At 38.1% G+C, this 10,221-nt stretch overlaps 1 pseudogene; it reads left to right on the top strand.

Annotated features, from left to right (window-relative positions):
- The first annotated feature begins 1,141 nt into the window (after positions 1–1,141).
- Positions 1,142–5,929, top strand: LOC116908242 (annotated as a pseudogene).
- The last annotated feature ends 4,292 nt before the right edge of the window (positions 5,930–10,221 follow it).

The following is a 10,221-nucleotide window of genomic DNA, read 5'->3' as shown; positions in this document are numbered from 1 at the left end:
TATCAACCAACCAGAACCCCAGAGCTCCCAGAGACTAAACCACCAACCATAGAGTACACATGGAAGGACCCATGGCTGCAGCTGCATATGCAGCAGAGAATGGTCTTATCTGGCATCGGTGGGAGGAGAAGCCCTTGGTCCTATAAAGGTTTGATGCTTAGGAGAATGATAGGGTGATGAGGTGGGAATGGGTAGGTGAGTGGGAAAGAACCCTCATAGAAGCAGGGGTATGGAGAGGGAAGAAGGGATAGGGGTTTTTCTGAGGAAAAGGGGATAACATTTGAAATGTAAATAAACAAAATATCTAATTTTAAAAAAAAGGAAGATCAGAAGTCTCAACTAACCTGGACCTCAGAGATCTCTCAGACACTGAACCATGAACCAGGCAGCATACACTAGCCAGTACAAGGCCCATGACACATATACAGCAGAGGACTGCCTGCTCTGGCCTCAGTGAAGGAAGATGCACCTAACGTTCAAGGTACTCTGGGCCACAAGGAATAGGGAGGTCTGGAGGGGTGGGGTGGGGTGGGATGGAAGGCTGGGACATTCTCTTGGAGATAGGGGGTGGGTTGGGCTGAGGAACTATCAGAGGAGAAACCAGGAGGGGGATAACAAGTGGACTGTAAAAAAATATTAAAGATAATTTTTTAAATTGACTATATTGGCATGACAAATACAGAGGTGAATGCTAAGAGCAAGCCATTGAACTGAGAACAGGGTCCCCATTAGAGGAGTTAGAGAAAGAATTGAAGGAGCTGAAGGGGCTTGCAACCCCATAAGAACAACAATCCTAACCAACCAGAGCTCCCAGGGACTAAACCAAAACCCAAACAGTACACATGGACAACCCATGGCTCCAGCTGCATTGCTGTACAACAATGGGAGGAGAAGTCCTTGGTCCTGCCAAGGCTGGAAGCCCCCTGTAGGGGAATGTCAGGGCAAAGAGGTTGGAAGTGGGGTGTTTGGGGATGGGGAACACCCCTATAGAAAAAAAGGGGAGGGGAATAAGATATGGAAGTTTATGGACAGGAAACTGGGAAAGGGAATAACATTTGAAATGTAAATTTAAAATATTCAATAAAAATAGACTATATTGTTAAGTCTCTACAGCTCCAGTACCATAACCATCACGAATGACGTGATAACCATCTGGACAAGGAAGTTCATGACAAACAGTCTACTTCAGAGGAAACAGATGGCCATTGATGTCCTTCATCTTGGGAAGGCCACAGTACCAAAGACAGAAATTCGGAAAAAGATGGTCAAAATGTACAAAACCACACGAGATGTCATCTTTGTATTTGGATTCGGAACCCACTTGGGTGGTGGCAAGACACCTGGCTTCGGCCTGATCTAGGATTCTTTAGTGTGCAAAGAGGAATGAGCCTCAACACAGACTTACAAGACGTGGCCTTTATGAGAAGAAAAAGACCTCCCACAAACAGTGATAGGAACGCAAGAACAGAATGAAGGTCAGGGGGACTGCGAAGGCCAATGTTGGGGCTGGCAAAAGTGAGTGTATATTAGAGGCAAAAGTGAGTATATTAGAAAGAGCCAAAGGAGTAGATCCGAGGTGACTTGATGACCTGTGATGTGCAGATTTCTGAGAGGACAAATAAACTAAAAAGCTTCTCCAAAAAAAGTTCTTAAATATTATTTGGAAAAGCGTTCTGCACTAAAGTTGACTATATTTTAACCAGGTTAATTTGCTACTTACTTCAAATAAAATAGTTGTAATGAAAAAATATTTCCCTCTGGAAAATATTTTACATCTTTTATTTAGATTAAAGATACAAAGAAAAACCATCAAATATAAACATCTATACTACTGTACAAATATTTAAAAAGGTTAGTGAAAGAAAAAAAAAGAAGTCCAATTAAATTACATCAAGGTATAGTCTTTGCCTTAAACTTTAATTATCAGAAAGATTTTATAAACAACTCTCAACCATAGATGCCTGAGAGAAAGGATAATGCATGAATAAAATTTATGTACTTTAAGAAAAAAACCATACTTACCTTTAACACTTTTGAGAATGTAAATGATATATGATTAATATACGCTTGAATTTTATAACCCAGAAACAACCATGAAATAAATCATTTTTATTTCTTTTGAAATTTATTTATCTTAGTTCAAAAATATATGAGTGCTACCTAATATATTATAAATACATCTTCAGTTTTGTAATATGAATGTTTATAAGATAAAATATAACTTATTAATGTTTTATTAAACATTTTATAATAATTTTTTCACTGGATATTTTTCCATTGGATCGAATGGTCTTTTCCACTGGAAGTTATACTAAGTGGAAGAATTAAACTCAAACTTGTACCATCAAGGAATTATGTAACAATAGAAATGTTCACACTTATGTGTAAACATCACGCAGAGGATTTATAATTTAAACATGCTCATATGGAAGTTCCCTCTTGGATTGGACATCTCCCTCCCCAGATTGTATAAATTAGCAAGCCTCGGGAATATGTGGGAACCTAACCAAAGGCCACAAAATTCACTGTGGCAAACAACAATTGATAGTACACGAAGAAGGGAGTCTTCTAAAAAGCAGATGCCACCCGAATGCTGGCCTTGGCTTGACATGTCTAGTCTCCCACCCAGTTACAATGCCAGCCAGCACAGTGGATATGAGAGCAATTGAATCCAAGTACTCTCAACATCCCTATTCAGCTCAGTCAATCAGATTTCAGGATGAGAGAACCAGAAAAGAAATGCCCCATTGGTATCTATCTATCTATCATCTATCCATCCATTATCTATCTATCTATCTATCTATCTATCTATCTATCTATCTATCTATCTATCTATCTATCATCTATCTACTTACCTATCTATCATCTATCTGTCTGTCTATCTATCTATCTATCTATCTATCTATCTATCTATCTATCTATCTATCTATCTACCTATCTTCCTACCTATAGTTTAGTACTGGTTTGATTTTGTTTGAAACATCCTTTGCACTTTTATGTTTTTATTTCTCTTCTGTTACCTTCTTCTACCTGTTTTTTATTTATATGTTTCTTCATGATGATGCATATCATACAGTCAGAAAGGTGCTTAGTACAGATGAGAAAATTCTGGCAGTTTAAATGCTTTAGTGGTAAATTATAAAGACAGTTTTCCTTCTATCCTGTTTATTCATTTTTATATTTCTAGAGATGTAAAAACAATGAAATGTGTGATTTTTATTTTTAAAGTGCATTTTAGCTCCTCAGAAACTCACAAATAATTAGGAGTGAATAAGACCCTGTCTTGCCTGGCTGACTGCTGATGCCTGCTTATCTAGGCACTTTCAGTCATCCTGAGGCTGAAAAGTCACAGATAGGCTGTCTGCTGGGTGACTAAACATACTGACAAAACAAGAGGAACTTCTGAGCTCCAGGGTATACATTAGATAATGCTTTGCATCCTGAGGAAAAAAAATAGCTGGAGAATTAGTGGAGGGAACAATGCTAGACACCGAGAAGATTGTACTTTCCTGAAGAACTCAGCAAATGAGGATTTAGGGACAGAAAAATGTTATTCTGAGCCTTCAGGACCCTTACTGTGACATAAGGATCACTGTTGCTCAGGGAAATCTTGTATGCTGATTTGATATTTTGGGCTAATCAACACTGCTGTTATTTCTTTGCTGATACCCTTCTAGGTGAGTCAGCAAGGAATGGTTTCAGGATGGCTATTGCATTCTCGTACATACTATCTTCTTAACAAGATTTCCCTTTTTCCCCACTTTGGTACAGAAAGTGTTTTCCCTTCCAATCAGGCCAAATTGGAGATTTCTCAAAAAATGTCATGTCCATTTCTGGGATAAGTGTATTTAGAAACTATGCTGTGGTGATTTCCTCATGGCTTCTGGGGGTGTGGTGGTCATTGATTACTTCTAGCCGTTCGGTACACACGGATGAAGTAGCCTGTGGATACCTTTAACCTATGCTCACATGTTCATCTCTTTCTGTATCTGATCGTCTAATTCCCACTGGGCTGATGAGAGTTCATACTGATGTCTATGACTAATGCTGGCACATGCTTTAAATCTTTCTTCCTCTGTTGATTTATATTTAAACTCCATTCATACACTGCTACTAAAGGAAATAAATATTAAAAACCATGTATGCAGTATTCAAGGACACTCACATATAAATAAATAGCATAAATATTTAATGTAATATGTAATAAAATGTTTATACTTTATATTAATTTAACAAATTTAAATTAATATAAATATAAAATATTTATATTTTAAACCACTCTCTCATAGAATTCCAAATCATACCAAGATTTTTATCCTACTGCATTGGAAAACTCCAAATCTCCAAGGAAAATGGAAAGTGGATAAAAAGCAAAAAAAGAGTTAAGTTAAAATATTAAACATTTAAAGAAAGAGCCAGGCATTCTACCTAGACCCCATATTAGAACAGGGTTTGGGGACTTTACAATGACTTCATACACTGTTGTGTGCCCTCCTAAACTCATGGTGAGATTACAATTGTTTTTCACTATATTTAGGAGACATACTTTAAGGGATAATTACATCATGAGATCATTGTTCTTGTGAATGAATGGGGTCAATTGTGGCAGGAGTAAGGCACAAGTGAGGGCAGTTTTAGGAGGGGCTGCTTTCTCTGACTGTCCATGTCTTAATCATGCTTACTTTTCCCTCAGCAGGGTTGAGACACAGCGTGACAGCATTCACTAGACACTGTCAACGAATTTTGAGAGTTATCAGTGGGAGAACTGCATCCCCTATAATTTATATTTAAAGCAAACGGATGGAACTAGAAAATATTGCACTGAGGGAGGTAGCCCAGATGCAGAAAGACAAACACTGTGTGTTCTCTCTTACTTGTGGATCTTAGCTCTGAATCTTTGTATGTGATTAAAACCCGGAGTCACTGCAGAAGCCAGGAAAGTGAAAAGAGAAAAAGGATGAAGAGAAGGGGATTTAGAGAGATTGGGATAGTAGAACACAAGTGATATAAATGGAAATAGAAGAAAAATTACAAGTTTCATTCGGGGGTGGCTAAGGAAGGCAATATTGAAGGTAAGGGAAGCAGAGAGGAGGATAAAGAACACTAAGAATGATAGAATAACACCTAGGAAAGCATTAGGTTTACTTAAAGGCACATAAACAATATATGCAATATATGTGTGCACAGTTATAAATAATTTAGATAAAGCTACACTACTAAGAGTTATAATGTTCACCCTAAGGGTTGTAAACTTAGCAAAAACCCCAGTACCAAGCACACAGAATCCCAATCCCAGAGAGACTCGCAAAATATACAAGCTATTGGCATTGCTTTGGCTGTCTCTCAGAAGTTGAAGATAAAATCATGTTACTAAAGACAACACACACTGTGGGCACAGGTGGTGGATGATTTGAGACTGTAATGATCTGTCATTCTCTCTTCTCCCTGGAAACCAGCTCCCACAGCATACTAAGATGCTGTGCTAGCTGCCATGCGAGAAGAGAAATCAAGTCTCTCCTAGTTGCATCCTAAACGCCACAGTAATGATCAGCAGGGCTACATTAGTGGTACCTATATATTGGAGGTAACAAATAGCTGTTCAAATGGACTGAAGGCCGGCTCAAGACGAAAGACCAGATATCATAAACAAAGTCAATTACCTGTGCCTGATGAGGTCAAGAACCAAGTGGAGGAACATGAGGAAACCCACTACTGCCATTTTCCTGAATCAGTATGATTTCCTGTTACATTCTAAATTCTTACGTTGTATCCACAGATAAGTGTAGCTCTCATCACTCATCAAAGAAATGGAGTCATGATGGAGACAATGACAGAAATCAAGAGCTGGTCAAATGGAGACAACAGCTCCCTGCAGAGTGGCCATTTGCAGATGATTTATCCACAACCAAACACCTACAGCAAAGGCTAAAGGGACATCAGGAAGGAAGAGTGGAAAGATGATAACACCAAGAGGACCAGAATGTTTGTGTGAGATTGTGTTTTCTACACACGACATAGTTGCTTCCCTAAAACCTTAGCAATGTGTTACCCTAAGCAAGACTTGCACAATGATACCGGTTGACGTGTCACCTTGGATAGAGGAAATCTCACAAAACCACACTCTAGAGAAAAAGAGCTACAGATGTCTGCTGAGAGAGGGCAATTAAGTCTTTTCTAGGAATGACCCCTTCTGATGGGTTATTTGGTTCAAAAAGGTCATCCTTTAAACCATAAATATGATCAATATTAAATGTATTCAACAAGTTCTGTTTATGTGTATTTTATAAAAGTTTTAAAGTGTCATGAAGTTTTAATAGGAGATATAAGAAGGGTGGAAGGAGTGTAAAGTAGAAATGATATAAATATAATATTCATTTATGAAATCCTAAAAATTAAACTTAAATTCGTATTAAAATTCAATTTAAAATTTCTATGTTTGCTATGAATTAGTCAGGCTCAAGTATTCTGTCATACCAGCAAACTATGGATTTTGTCAATTTTGGTAAATACATATTCAACATCAACTAGACTTTAAGAGAAATGAAGATATAATAATGGAGAAAGAATGCTAAATGAGAAATATAAAGATGTTTTGGTAAAACTATATATATATCTGAGTTAAATGCTTATATATCACATCATAACTAACTAAATGAAATTAGAACATTAAGTTTAAATATTTCTAAGCATCATCAATGCCTTCCAAACCCTTTAAAGTGTTGACAGGTACTCGAATTGCTTATGTTAGCTGACATTAGCATAAGTAAATTGCTTCTCTTCAAGAATTCACCTTGAAGCCGTTTTTTGAATTTTAATTCCCTGTCCTCTAGTAATCAAATCATACTTAATTGAAAAAATCAGAGGAAACCTATAGGTTACTCCTGAGTATTCAGCATGCTCTTGTATTTCTGAGTAGGAAATAATTTTCAGTATGTAGTCAATTAACATGACATTGTATGAAATTCAACTATATGTCAAAATAGAAGGTTACCTGGTATAGTAATTGATATTTTCCTGTGTTTTACTTATTTTTACTGACTTAACCTGGAATTTCTGGTAGAACACCTAAAAACACCCTCTGATGAGAGCCAAGCTATTTGTCACATCCACAGGGATCTTACTGAGTACCAGAAGCAAGTACACTTGGCCTTGTGATATCAAAACTCCTTGTTTCGCCTTGGAGAATGTCTTCCAATTACACCCTAATATTTGCTATCTGAATGACATCCCTTGTCTTTGTTTTTAGGAAATAATAAGCAATATTAACAGGAAAAGGGACAAACACTTTAGCTACTCATTTCCTCTCTGCCTCATATTGACTGATCAAATATAAGCGATTGTAGAAAAAGCAGAAATCTTCAAGAGTAGTCAGTACTCTTTCATCATAAGTATTCAGTTATTGTTTTAATTTTCAAGATGTCTTGCAATTGTAACTAGCTACAGTTTCGTTTCTGGGTTTTTGAGGTACTGAAGTATGTGAAGTTTTCTTTTCTTTTTTTTTCAGAAAATTGAAGACTATAGGTATGGAAGGCATTACAAATCTCTCTTCAAAATAAAGTGAATAGAATGTCTTTTGAATTCCAGTGTAGTGTTCTTCTAGGTTATTAATATGTTTTGTGCATCATTAACGCGGCCAAACATCTGCTATGCAGCACTCTCCCCTCTCATCAGCATCAGACTTATTGCTTTGAGGGTTGAGCATCTGCCATACCTGTGGAAATACCAAGTTTCCCAAAATGTTGATTTCTACTTAAAAGCTGGCTTCTTAAATCACAACAAATGTGGGCATCAGTTATTACATTCACGTTCCAGACATATCTGCTATATACCCGTCTGAATAATAAACTGACTCTTAGATATTCCTTCAAGTCAAAATAGTGTTTCATGTTCAACTCAAGTGACCCCACAGCCATCCTTGTGCCATACTGAAGTGTACAGAAATGCTTCCTAAGCCTGCAGACATGCTGGCAGCACAGTGCAATGAAGAGAGGTGCCTGCTGTCTCATGCAAAGCTGACTAAAAACACGCTTCAGGTGGAAGGCTCATAAAGTTATTACTTCCTCCTTGGTTTTGGAGTCTCTGGGAGCTTTCCAGGGTCCAGGTTTATTGACAAAGTTGGTCTTCCTATGGGGTTGCCATTCCCTTCAGTTCCTTCAATCCTTCCCTTAACTCTTCCATAGGGGTACCCCACCTCAGTACAGTGATTGACTGTAAGTATTTGCATCTGTCTCAGTCAGCTGCAGGTAGAGCCTTTTAGAGGACAGCAATCCTAGGTTCCTGTGTGAAAGCACAATGTAGCATCAGTAATAGTGTCAAGGTTTGGTGCCAGCCCATGGAACGGATTACAAGTTGGACTGGTCACTGGACAGCCATTCCTTCAGTCTCTGCCCCATTTTTGTCACTGCATTTCTTTTAGCCAGTAACAATCTGGGTCAAAAGCTTGAAGGTGGATTGGTATCCCCATCCCTCCACCGGGGGCACTAACTATTGGAGGTGGTCTCTTCAGGTTCCATCTCAACATTGTTGGGTATTCGACTGAGGTCACCCAAAGAGTATCCTTGGCACATCCCAGGTCTCTGGGACTTTCTAGAGGTTTCCCTCACCTCACCCATTCCTAGCAGCTGCATATTTCCGTTCATTCACTTGGTCCTCTGGGGTTCTCTCCTGTCTCCCCCCATATCTGACCCTGTCCTCCTTTTCCTTCCTCCTCCCCCAGGAGCTCCCAGAGACTGACCCACCAACTAAAAGCATACACTGGTGTCAGGCCCTGGCACATATGTAGCAGAGGACTGCCTTGTCTGGCCTCAGTGGGAGAGGATGCACCTAATCCTAATCCTATAGAAACTTGATTAATTCCCCAGAGAAGGAGGATGCAGCATGGCGAATACCCTCTCAGAAGCTAAGGGGAAGGGATATGGGGTGAAAAGCTCAGAGGGCGGAGGCACCGGGAGGGTAAAAGCACAGCAATTAATAATCATCTTTGGAATATTATTTTTCCTAAACAACCTTCATCATGTCATCATTGATCATTGCACTAGTTTCATTTTTATAGAATGGTCATTTTTAATAATTTTCCAAAAAGGAAAGCAAAAGAAGAAGATAGGAAAGTAAGGGAGAAAGAAGATATTAATAGGGTTGGGGAAAGGGAGGCAGAAGGAAGGGAGGATTCTCGGATTCGTGAGGACCTCATCGTCAATGTCTTTCCTCTAGTTTGTTCCTTTAGTTTCATCCTTTGGTTCTTTCCTTCAAAATTGAATTTAAACTATTTATACAAATGTGATTTACACGTTTTATCTTTCATATTAATATGCAAATAGCTGTAACTGCAGGACGCCTTTCCTTAAATATTACAAACCACTGACCCTTTCTCATTAAGTATGTTCTCACTTGTGCATGACATCATGTGCTGCAGCTTTTCCTTTCATCTGATAGGTGGCCCTTCCTCCACCTTTGCTTCTTCTTGCTTCCAAACTTCAGAGAACCCTGGCTTCTCTGCAAAATAAGCAACACTTTATCTCTTTGACACGATTTTTACTTTATCATTTATTCATCTAAATTATAAGAAAAAATCAAAAGCAATTAGAAAGCCTTTAAGGTAATTAGAGCAGTTGACTGTTAATTACCTTAATTGTGCAACTTATGAACTTTGAGGCAGTACCTGCTTGGATTTGAAACTAAATGGGGGAGGTTTATCAATTTTAATGCTTCTGCACCTAATTCCCGAGAACTCCCACAAACACTGTTCTTCAGCTATTTATTAAGGTAAGTGTAGGTGAAAAACAGAAATTTCTCCTCTCTCATAATACCTCCAGTCTTTGTCAGTCAGTACTTGATATTATTTTTGCAAAGGACACAACTTTTAGCTCAGGTTATTATTCCTCTAAAATTTTATCATAGTTGTAAAATGAAAGAACATTTTCCTCCCACATTACCTGTAGATATAAAGAAGCCAAAAGAAAAATCAGGTAGGATGTCACCAGTTTCAAGTGTTGTGTAGAATCTAAAGATTATATCATTAAGAATTTACCAGTTGGGTGACAGCTGAAGAAAATTGATGTTCCTATATTAAACTAGCTTATTTTTTTAATCTAAGCCTATACCTATCTGTCCATAGGTGTAGAATACTTGGCATCTTATCAGGGCTCACTGTCCATTGCTACAGCCTGACCCATGTAAAAACATCAGAGACTGACAGAGACCCCAACTTTATAATGGTACCTT

This window comes from Rattus rattus, chromosome 8 (assembly GCF_011064425.1).
Source record: "Rattus rattus isolate New Zealand chromosome 8, Rrattus_CSIRO_v1, whole genome shotgun sequence".
Taxonomy (NCBI): domain Eukaryota; kingdom Metazoa; phylum Chordata; class Mammalia; order Rodentia; family Muridae; genus Rattus; species Rattus rattus.
Note: the sequence above shows the minus strand (reverse complement) of the source record. Positions and strands in the feature narration are given on the sequence as shown.